Genomic DNA, 11,916 nt, shown 5'->3' on the forward strand with positions numbered 1-11,916 from the left:
AGGTGAAAACCTATGCAAGTACATACAGAGGTTCAACCAGGTGCAATACAACATCCCAGATGTTCATCTCGCCGCTGTCATCAGCGCATTCCATCAAAATGTGTGCAACCGCAAGATGCGTGAAGAGTTGGCGATGAACAAGGTCAAGGACGTGGCCGAACTTTATGTTCTGGCCGATAGATGTGCTCGGGCTGAATAGGGGAGGAAGTACCCCGGCGAAGACGCTGGTGTGGAGACCGACTCCACAGACAAAGACGCCGCCGCCCCGAAGAAGAAGGGTAGGCGCCGCAACCGGAAGCATAAGGGCAAGACTGTGCTTGCCGTCGAGGGATCCGGTGAGCCCGGCCGCCAAAAAGGCCAAGGCTAATGACCCCGGCAAGGAGGTTGCCGGGTGTGCCGCCTCCCTAGCCTTGGCGGCTGCCGGCAAGCCGGGAGGCTCCGACAAGCAGTACTGCAAGATCCATCGCACCAAGGGCCATGACCTCCAGAACTGCCAACAGGTTGAGCTGCTTGCAGAAAAGTAGAAGGCTGAGTATGAAAGGCGAGACAAGGAGAAGGGTCAGGATGGTGCTGAGGGGTCCAGTAAGAAGCATGGCAGCCAAGGGGGTCACCGCGACAAAGATAAAAAACAAGAGAGGCCCGCTCGGGGCCGGGACAAGGAATAGGAAGATGATGATCACGATGAGTACAACAAGTCCGGCGAGCATGAGTTCCAGAAGGCTATAGAGGCCATGTGCATCGACGGTGGCGCCTTGTTGCACACCTCACATCACTAGCTAAAGTAGTGGGCGCGTGAGGTCACTTCGGCAGAGCCATCGTTCGATGCCCAGAAGCCACTGAAGTGGTCCCGCATGCCCATTCTTTTTGACACCAAGGATCACCCTGACCGCACTACTGCGGTCGGGTGTTTGCCGTTGTTGGTGTCACCAACAATATGCAACCTCAAGGTGACCAAAGTGCTGGTTGACGGTGGGGCCGGTCTGAATTTGATCTTGCCCGCTGTGATCAAGAAGTTGCAGATTCCTGATGGAGATCTCAAGGAGACGGGAACGTTCCAAGGGGTCAACCGGGAAGGAGTCAACCGAAAGGTAAAATCATGCTGCCGGTTATGTTTAGGGGCGAGCTGAACTACAGGACAATGAAGATCGTCTTTGATGTTGCCGAGATCCCCTTGCCGTACAATTGGATCCTTGGCCGCCCGAAGCTGGCCAAGTTCATGGCGGCGGCATACTACGCCTACAACACATTTAAGATGCCGGGGCCACTGACCATCATCACCGTCCCCTCTGACAGGAAAGACGCGCTCATCTGCGCCGACCAACTCTACCGAGAGGCAGTTGCAGCAACTGCCGCCATGGCACTTGCTCCTGCCGCTGAAGCCCCGGGAAGGAAGATGGACGGCAAGACCTCTTACACCCACTTCGGAAAGCGCACCTCTTCGGAGTGTTGTGCTCCCATTGAGGACGTGCCAGAGAGCTCCACTGGCAAGAGCAAGAAGTCCAAGGCTGCACCACCAGAAACCAAGAAGGTGTCCATCAAGGAGGACGACACGGGCGGGGCTTTCACTACAAACTCCACCCTCGATAGCAAATAGGAAAGCGCGCTCGTCGCCTTCCTGCGGGCGAATGTCGATGTATGTGCATGGCAAGCATCTGACATCCCCGGCATTCCCAGGGAGGTTATTGAGCACCATCTTGTTGTTTGTCCTCACACGCGGCCCATCAAGCAGAAGGTCAGGAAGCAAGCTTTGGAGCGACAAGAGTTTATCATTGAAGAGATTAGAAGTTGGAGGCGGCAGGCCTGGTAAGAGGAGTACTCCACCCCATGTGGTTGGCCAATTCGGTGGTGGTGCGTGAGGCGAGTCGGAAGTGGAAGCTGTGTATTAACTATACAGACATTAATAAAGCATGTCCAAAGGATCCTTTCCCTCTGCCACGCATCGACCAGATTGTAGACTCCATTGCCGGGTGTGACCTGCTGTCATTCCTCGATGTCTATTCAGGATACCACTAGATCTTCATGATGAAGGAAAACAAAGAGAAGACCGTGTTCATCACCCAATGTGGTACATACTGTTTTGTATGAATGCCTTTCGGGTTGAAGAGCGCTGGTTCAACATTTGCTCGAGCAGTCCAAATTGGTTTTGAGCCCCAGCTACATAGAAATATGGAAGCTTATATGGGTGACATAGTGGTCAAAACCAAGGACAGGGCCACACTCATACAAGATTTAGAAGAAACATTCACAAATCTGCGCAAGATCAACCTCAAGCTCAACCCAGAGAAGTGCGTGTTCGGTGTCCCGTACGGCAAACTTCTCGAGTTCTTTGTGTCTCAACACGGAGTTGAAGCAATCCCAACAACATCAAGTCGATTGAGCAGATTGAGGCACCAAAACGGGTCAAAGACGTCCGTAGGCTTGCCGGCTGCGTTGCTGCCCTGAGTAGGTTCATCTCCAAATCTGCTGAGCACGCCCTCCCCTTTTTCAAAGTTTTGAAGAAGGCGGGTCCAGTAAGATGAACTCCGTCGGCAGAGGCAGCACTGCAAGATTTGAAGAGGTTCTCTCCTCCACGCCAATACTAGTCGCGCCTAAACCACGGGAGCCATTGCTGCTGTACTTAGCAGCAACGAATCAATTCGTCAGTGCTGCGCTGGTGGCACAGAGGGAACTTGAGGGAGAAGTAGCATTTGCAGTAGAGCCTCCTATTATGGTGGGTAGCCCTATTTATAGTGGCCCTGGTCCTCTTCCCAAATGCTGGCGGGAAGGGATGCCACGACGGCCAAATTTGAAGGGAGACAACTAGTACAAGTTATCCTGACTAAAGGTGGTCTTTGCCTACCAAAGGCTCTGGTGGTGATGCCGTCTTGGGCTCCACAGTGACCTCCGTCCTGCCGTCCTGCTGGTCTTGGTCTCGTTGCACTGATATGGAAACCTTTGCCTGATGCCTCGGGACTCCTCGCATGTGCTTGCCTCTTTAGAACCAAAGAGGAAACAAGGACACTGGGTGCGCTGGCGCCCGCCTAGCCCCGATCATCATGGCTTGCGTCACAGGAACCTCGCGAGGTGCCCCTTGCCTTGATCTCTCTACCCCTCGCGGGCCAGCCTGGTGAGGCCGCCCCCGAGGAGGTCTTGCGTTGTCCGCCTCGCGAGGCTTGGCCCCTTGCGAGGCTCTTGAGTGTTTGGCGGTGAAGAAGGGCCGTACGAGGCCGCTGGTGGAGCCATGTCATGTGTCGCAGGCAGGCAAGTCTGGGGACCCCCGTTCCCAGGACACCGCCAGTAGCCCCCAGGCCCAAGACGCGCTCGGACTTGGCTTCGAGGCAAAGCCAAGGGGAAAGTATGGAGTGCCGCGGGCCCTAACAGCCTGCGGCCTCGGTTGACGCGTGGCGATTGATGGAACATGGGCATCTCCGCTTCCCCATGCTGCCTCTGCAACTGCCCGACTTGACAAATGCGTGCTGCATGCAGAAAAAAATCATCAGTACCTGTGATCGTGGGGGTCGCCGGTTGGCCTTCTCCCGCTATAAATGAGGAGGGGGGCGGGGGCGGAGCCCCCGCCGCTCATCTCTTCCTGCTTTGCTCACTTCTTCTCCCTTGCTTCATTGCTAGTAGCGACACCATGGCGCCTGTGAAGAGGTTCTCGGCTGCAGAAAACGGGAAGGCCCGCTAGGAGGGGCTCGGCTCACCGCCGCCTAGGAGGGGGCGTGACCGTCCCCGCAAGCACACCGTAGTCCCCGCCGTGGCCCCTCATAGCCACGGCGACACCTCTTTGCACGGTGGGAGCCGCCCAGGTCATGGCAGCCCCATCGATGAAGGGAGGCGTGCCATGGTCGCGCGGCCTCCCCGACCGTGCTGCCACTTGGCGGAGGTGCTGCCGGAGTTCGTCGTGTGGTTGGAGAACCCGGCCGTCACTTGGCTTCAGCTCCCGTGCTTCTTTGCTGGCAAGCTACCAGCCACGAGCCCAGGCGGTCTCTGGCTGCAGGTGGACGGCTGCTGCAGCAAGGCTTCATGCGTCGCGGTCGAGGTCTCCGTCGCGGGCAACACAACCCTGCCCATGGGTGGCAGACGTTTGCCCGCGCGCATGGCTTGGGCCGGCGGTGCACCCTCCACTTCAAGTACGATGGCGACGCGACCCTCTATGTGAGGGTCTTCGGGGAAGACGGTCGCCGCATCAGGTGCTGCCCTGAGGACAACAACGGCGGTGAGAGTGCTTAGTCTCGGTGATGGACGCGACGAGGATGAAGGCGAGCTTGTCCTCGGTGCCGGCCATGGCTCATCCAACTACGACGACTCTTCTTCCAGTGACAGCTCCAGCAGCGGCGGCTACGACCAGCCGCCACGCCGTCGCGCCCGCTTCGAGGGTGGCAGCAGGTCGTCTCATCACCGCGCCCCTGTGAAGCGCGAGGAGGGGTCTGGCTGAGCCCAGGAGAGCTGCATGGGCCCATCCTCACAAACTTCTGCGGGGGCACGCGCTGCTTTTGTTTCGTTCTTCCTTTTCTTCCTGTATTAAGAGATAGACATGTATGGGGCCCCGCAGGGGCGTGCAACGAACCATGATTTCCATGTTGCTATGTTATGTTTATCGTTCCTGTGTCGTGTTGCAGCATCGACATTTTATGTAGGCACGTAGAAATAACTTAGCTTGACGTGCTCGAAGTAGTTTCCGCTTCATGAGGCACGCATTTCCCAGTACCTGGCGAGGCCTCCTTGGCTTGGGAGGCGTCTAGGAACTGCAAAAATTCATTAGGAAACTCTTATTCATTTGAGCCCTGGTCGCAAGCGCCACTGGCCATGACCCATCGCTTTGCATCACGGTACCCGAGGGGCACGGATTCAGAGAGGTGCGCCAGCTTGCGAGCTCGAGCGAGGGTGCCTCGTGAAGAACAGGAAAAACGCTCACGAGCGCACCTGTCCAGCCCCCTCGTGAGGCATGCGAGGGAGAGTACGGGTCAAAACAAGGAACCGAGGGTAGAAATGGAGGCAAAAGGTGATGGAACCAAGTCAGCAAGGAACACCAGAAAGAAAATTTTCATTAAAGAGGGCAAGCCAACTACGGAAAGCAAATGAAAAGTCGCGTCCGGCACCTCGTCTAGTCTTCTCACCAGCGCGGAGCTAAGTGCTGCCACTAGGATGTGGGAGGGAGCCCCCGAGGCCCGAGGGCGGCACTCCTGAGACTCCGGGCCGTGTACAACCCCACTCATTATTACATGAGAGTGTCACAAGCGGAGACCTTCACAGGCACTGTGCCTTGCTTCACACGTGTTGGGCCTTGCTTCATGGGTAGAACTTCCGGAGGTGCTGGATGTTCCAGGCGTTCTGGATGGGGACCCCGTCCTGCGTCTCCAGGTGCATGACACTAGGCCTGGAGACGTTGGCGTGTTTGGCCTGACCATTTCTCCTAGGGTGTTCCACCGAAGCATAGCAGATCTGCGTTCCAAGGTTAGCACAATATGTCTTGAAGAGAATGCTAGTGAACTGCGAGCCGTTGTTGGTGATCATGCGATTAGGGACCCCGAACCGGCTCACGGGGCCCTTGATGAACTTGACGCAGATTCGGCCGGGATAGTGCGGACAGCTTCTACCTCCGCCCATTTGGTGAACTTGTCGATGGCGACGTAGAGGTAGTGGTAACCCCCGGGCACTCGAGGGAGAGGGCCTAAGATATCAAGCCCCCATACTGCGAATAGCCACGAGAGCGGGATGGTCTAGAGGCCCTGAGTTGGCTGATGGATCTGGCATGGAATTGACAGGCCTCGCAGGACTTCACCAGCTTAGTTGCGTCATTGAGTACTGTAGGCTAGTAGAACCCACTGCGGAAGCCTTGCCGATGAGGGTTCGTGATGACGAGTGGTGTCCGCAATCTCCATCATGTATGTCAGCTAGCAACTCGTTCCTCTGTTTCCTGGAGATACAACGTAAGGAAACGTCATTCGGTCACTTCCTGTATAACTCACCGTCCTGGATGCAGCATGCCGTGGCCTATCGGGCCACGCGCTCCGCGTCCTCCTCTTTTTCCGGCAGCGTCCCTTGCATCAGGTATTCCTTGAACTCCTTCGCCCAACACCCCTCCTGAGGCTTGAGCGCTAGGAGTAGGCGTGCTCCCGAGGTCGGGTCATAGACCGGGGCTCCCGAGGCAGGTGGTTGGGGAGCTCCTCCGGAGGCGGCGCCGACCTCGAAAGCGGAGGTGCTGTCGATCACCTGAAGAGCCGCTCCTTGAAGACGCCAGGCTCTTGGGGTAGTCACTTGGATGCTCTTTTGGCGATGTCGTTGGCCTCCTTGTTGGTGCCACGGGGCACGTGCTGCAATTCTAGACCTAGGAATTGCTTTTCCATTTCGCGTACCTCCGTGAGGTATGCCTCCATGTGCTCGTCCCTTGGCTCATATACCTTATTGGAGAAGTTGATGAGGAGCTGCAAGTCACCCCTAATGATGAGGCACTTCACCCCTAGGGCCACCGCAGCCTTAACGCCAGCTATGAGGCCTTCGTACTCCGTGATGTTGTTGGAGACCTTCTCTCCCTGCTAGAAGCAGAGCTGCACGGCGTAGTAGAGCTTGTCCTGAGTGGGCGAGATGAGTACCGCTCCAGCCCCCATGCCTTGGCGTGCAAACACACCATCAAAATACATAACCCAGCCATCAGACACTTCACTTCTTGGTGAGAGGGATTGATCCTTGCCTCCTTCAAGCCCCGGGGCGTCCGTCTATTCTGCCACGAAATCAGTGAGCGCGGCTCCCTTGATGACCTTGGTTGTGCTGAACTCCAGCTGGAATGCCTACAGCTCGATGTTCCATTCGGCGACCCTTCCAGCAGCATTGGGGCTCCTAAGTACCTCTCCAGCGGGTAGGCCGAGATGACCTTGATTGGATGACCTTGAAAGTAGTGCCATAGCTTACGCGAGGCCACCAAGAGTGTGAGCAAGAGCTTCTGAGGCATGGGGTACCATGCCCTTGCATCCCACAGTATCATGCTGACCAAATACACTGGGTGCTCGACATGGGCGGGCGCATCGACGGGGCCTGTGTCTGTCGGAGACTGAGGCGCCTCCGGAGGCGATGGAACCCTCGGAGCCTAGTCGCTCATTGGGGCCTCTGCAGGCCCAAGAACGCCGTCTTGCTGGGCCCGGTCATCCGTTGGTGCTGCTGCAGCCCTTGCGGTGCCCTACGGATCTTGTGTCGCCCCGGCTGGGGCATGGTTCAGCGCGACGTATCCTTTGCCTGGCGCTCTTGCCGAACCGCCACCAGAGTTGCGCTGGCAGATTAAGGAGTGGTGGGAAGGTAGAGCATCAGGGGCTCGAGAGGGCGGGGCGCCACCATCACCGGAGGGCTGGTCAGGTATCTCCTGAGGTCTTCAAACGCTTGGTCAGCCTCCGAGGTCCACTCAAATGGGCCCTTGTTCTTCATCAGCTTGAAGAGTGGTAGGGCACGCTCTCCCGGCTTGGAGATGAATCTCCCTAACAAAGTGACGCAGCCGACAAGCTTATGCATCTCCTTGAGGGTTTGCGGTGGGCCCATGTCTTCGATCGCCTTAACCTTCTCCGGGTTGGCCTCGATTCCCCTGTGGGACACGAGGAAGCCCAGCAGCTTGCCAGCGGGGACACCAAACACGCACTTCTCGGGGTTGAGCCACAAGTCCACCTGGCGCAGGCTCGCGAAGGTCTCCTCCAGGTCCTGAATCAAAGTTCTCGCCTCCCGAGACTTTACCACAATGTCGTCGACGTAGGCTTCAGCGTTCCTCCCGAGCTACTGACCCAGGGCGATGCCCATCAGCCGTTGGAAGGTCGCGCCTGCATTGCGCAGCCCGATCGACATGCAAATGTAGCAGTACACCCTGCATGAGGTTAGGAAGGCCGTCTTCTCCACATTCTCTACCGCCATCTTGATCTGGTGATAGCCTGAAAAAGCACCCAGGAAGCAAAGCAGGTCACACTTGGCGGTGGAGTCAACGATCTGGCTGATGCATGGAAGCGGGAATGGATCTTGAGGACAGGCCTTGTTGAGGTTGGTGAAGTCGACACACATTCCGTCCTTCCCGCCTTTCTTTGGCATGACGACGGGGTTCGCCAGCCACTCGGGGTACCAAACCTCGCGAATGACACCTGCTGCCTCCAGCTTGCGGGTTTCCTGGACGATGAAGGACTGCTTCTCCGTGTACTGCCGTTGTGCTTTCTGCTTCACAGGGCGCACATTGTGGCACACCCTCAAGTGATGCTCGATTACCCCACTTGGGACCCCCACCAGTTGTTTGGATTCCCAGGCGAATACTTCCTTGTTTGCACGCAAGAACTTCACCAATGCCTGCTCTTGATCCGGATCGTGGTTGGCACCAATGGCGAAGGTGGCTCCAGAGGACCCATCTTCCTCGACCGGCACCTGCTTGGTTTCTGCCCGATCTGGAGTGAACAACTGCTTCTTCTTATCTAGTGCGGCCTCCTTAACTCCGGAGGTGACCTCGTCGGCCGGTCGTGCTGCCGCGGCGGTTTTGAGGGCAAGCCTGAGCGCCACCAGAGCTTCCTTGGTATCTCTGACTACAGTGAGGATGTCCTTGCTCCCGGGCATCTTCATTTGGTTGTAGGATGGATGGGTTGCCGCCATAAACTGAGCCATAGCAGGGTACCCGAGGATGGCATTGTACGGGAGGCCAATACGGGAGATGTCGAAGTCGATCAGCTCAGTGCGATAGTTAAGGAGGTCACGGGAAGACGGATGTCGGTGTCAAAACCGGCGGATCTCGGGTAGGGGGTCCCGAACTGTGCGTCTAGGCGGATGGTAACAGGAGACAAGGGACACGATATTTTACCCAGGTTCGGGCCCTCTTGATGGAGGTAAAACCCTATGTCCTGCTTGATTAATATTGATGATGTGTGTTACAAGAGTAGATGTACCACGAGATCAAGGAGGCTAAACCCTAGAAGCTAGCCTATGGTATGATTGTTGTTCGTCCTACGGACTAAAGCCATCCGGTTTATATAGACACCGGAAAGGGCTAGGGTTACACAGATTCGGTTACAATGGTAGGAGATCTACATATCCGTATCGTCAAGCTTGCCTTCCACGCCAAGGAAAGTCTCATCCGGACACGGGACGAAGTCTTCAATCTTGTATCTTCATAGTCTTGGAGTCCGGCCAATGATGATAGTTCGGCTATCCGGACACCCCCTAGTCCAGGACTCCCTCAACGGATCTGCCCCAGGGGGCTAGAGGAGCCACCGCCGACCCCAGAGAAGGGCTTGCTGAGGCGGAGTCGCTCGAGCGGCACGTGAAGGAGGCTGAAAGACTCCACAGAGAGCACGTTGACACCGGCGCCGCCGTCGATGAGGGTCTTGGTGACGGCCACGCTGTAGATGGTGGGCGTGCAAAGCATTGGGAGCACGTCCGAGCCGACGGTGGTGATAGGGTAATCCCCCGAGTCGAAGGTTAGGTTGGCCTTGGGCGCCGTCCAACCCGTGGGAGCTCCCTGTCGCGCTGAAGTGGCGTCGATCTAGAGAAACAACGGCTTGGTTTGACGGCCCGAGGGCGGCGCTTGTGAGCCGCGGAGGAGGGCCGCGACAGCGAGGGGCGCCGGTGCCACGAAGCACGCAACGAAGAGGCCGCGCAACTCCTCCCAAGATGCCACCGTGGATCCTAGGAGGTTGAGCAGCCAGGCGCGCGGTGCACCAGTGAGGGCCATGGGAAGCCAGTTGGCCCCCAGCCTTCAGGGCGGCCTCTTCGTACGCCAGCAGGAAGGCCGACAGGTCCGCTGCACCATCGTAATAATGCGGCGGCATCTTTGGCTTGAACTTGGGTGGCCATTGTACCCGCTGCAAAGCGGGGGCCAAGGCTCTGAGCCCCCTAGCCCCTCCATGGGAATCCGTCATCGCAATCGGAAGAGCAACGCCGGCCATGGAGGCAAGGTGCAGTGGTGGCAAAATGTGGATCAACGGAAGGAAGGTTTCGGCGCACCCCTACCTGGCGCGCCAAATGTCAGATTTCGTGTTCCGGCAAAACCCTTGAGGTTCAAACACTGGGGTGCGCACAAAGATCTCTCCTCCCCCTTGCACTCTCTCTCCCCGCGACCTCAAAGCTCAGTGCGTCGAAATCGCAGACCAAAGGGACACAAGGTTTATACTGGTTCGGGCCACCGATGTGGTCTAATACACTACTCCTGTGTGGTGTGGTGGATTGCCTCTTGGGATGAAGAGGAACAGTTACAAGGGAAGAATAGCCTCCTGAGGAGAGGAGCTCTTGTGCTTGGTGAGTTTGTGTGGATGAGGATGATCTGAGTGGCGCAGGATCAGTTGCCTCCTACTATGGTGGCTAGCCCTATTTATAGTGGCCATGGTCCTCTTCCCAAATGCTGGCGGAAGGGATGCCACAACGGCCAAATTTGAAGGGAGACAACTAGTACAAGTTATCCTGACTAAAGGTGGTCTTCGCCTGCCAAAGGCTCTGGTGGTGACGCCGTCTTGGGCTCCATGGTGACCTCCATCCTGTCGTCCTGTTTGTCTTGGTCTCGTTGCACTGATATGGAAACCTTTTCCTAATGACTCGGGACTCCTCGCCTGTGCTTGTCTCTTTAGCACCAAAGAGGAAACGAGGACATTGCGTGCGCTGGCGCTCGCCTGGCCCCGGTTGTCATGGCTTGCGTCACAGGAACCTCACGAGGTGCCCCTTGCCTTGATCTCTTCGCCCCTCGCGAGCCAGCCTGGAAAGGCCGCCCCCGAGGAGGTCTTGCGTCATCCGCCTCACAAGGCTTGGCCCCTCGCGAGGGTCTTGAGTGTTTGCCGGTGAAGAAGGGCCGTACGGGGCTGCTGGTGGAGCCATGTCATGGGCCGCAGGCAAGCAGGTCTGGGGACCCCCGTTCCCAGGACACCGGAAGCTACGCCACTATTTCAAGCGCACGAGATCACCATTGTCATCCTCCTCCCTTTGCAAAGGGTTTTGCACGACCTACATGCAATAGGGAGGATTGTAGAGTGGGCATTAGAGCTGTCGAGCTTTGGCCTCAAGGTTTAAAGTACTTCAACAATCAAGAGCAGAGCTTTGGCAGAGTTCATAGTAGAGTGGACCGCAACGCCCGACGAGGAGATTCAAGAGACCGCCCTTCCCGACAAGGAGATGAGCAGTGAGTGGATTGTGTACTTTGACGGGGCTTTCTCACTCCAAGGTGCTGGTGTTGGCGTGCTACTCGTCACACCCACTGGAGAGCACCTCAAGTACGTAATCTAGATGCACTTTCCAGGAAAAATCAAAAAATAATACGGTGAAATATGAGGGTTGCTTGCCGGTCTCAGGATCGCCGCAGACCTCAGAATCAAGAAGCTCATCATCAGAGGTGATTCGTAGCTCGTCGTGAAGCAAGTTAACAAGGATTACCAGAGCCCACTGATGGAGGCCTACATGAATGAAGTGAGGAAGTTGGAAGAACGTTTCAATGGCCTACAAGCAAAGCATGTTCCCCGAGCGGAGAACAGCATTGCCGACGACCTGTCGAAAAGTTCTGCCCTCAAGTTGCCTGTGGAACCAGGTACCTTTGTACTTTAGTTAATTCAGCCATCCGTAGAGCCATCAGCAGGGCAGAACAAGCAAAGGAAGACAAGCCCCGGCAAGTACCTCCCCGCCGAGCTCCCAGGAGTCGCCGGCAAGGAGGTTGCCGGGTACCCCAAGCTTGCCGAGGGGTAACTACCTCCGACAGGGCCCCAGGCCCTGACCATAGAGGCAGTTGCCCTGCGGCCGAAGATGTGCCTTTGGTCCTTGCCATCGAGCCCCAGGCTCCGGCATGGGCGCATCCCACCGTCTATTTCCTCCAAACAGGGGAGCTCCCCGAGGAGCAAGAAGAAGCAGAGAAATTAGCCCGTCGGTCCAGCATGTACCAGTTTGTGGATGATACCCTATACAGAAGGAGGCGAAACAGTGTCAGGCTGAAGTGCATTCCTCAAGAGG

This window comes from Triticum aestivum, chromosome 2B, assembly GCF_018294505.1.
Source record: "Triticum aestivum cultivar Chinese Spring chromosome 2B, IWGSC CS RefSeq v2.1, whole genome shotgun sequence".
Lineage (NCBI taxonomy): Eukaryota > Viridiplantae > Streptophyta > Magnoliopsida > Poales > Poaceae > Triticum > Triticum aestivum.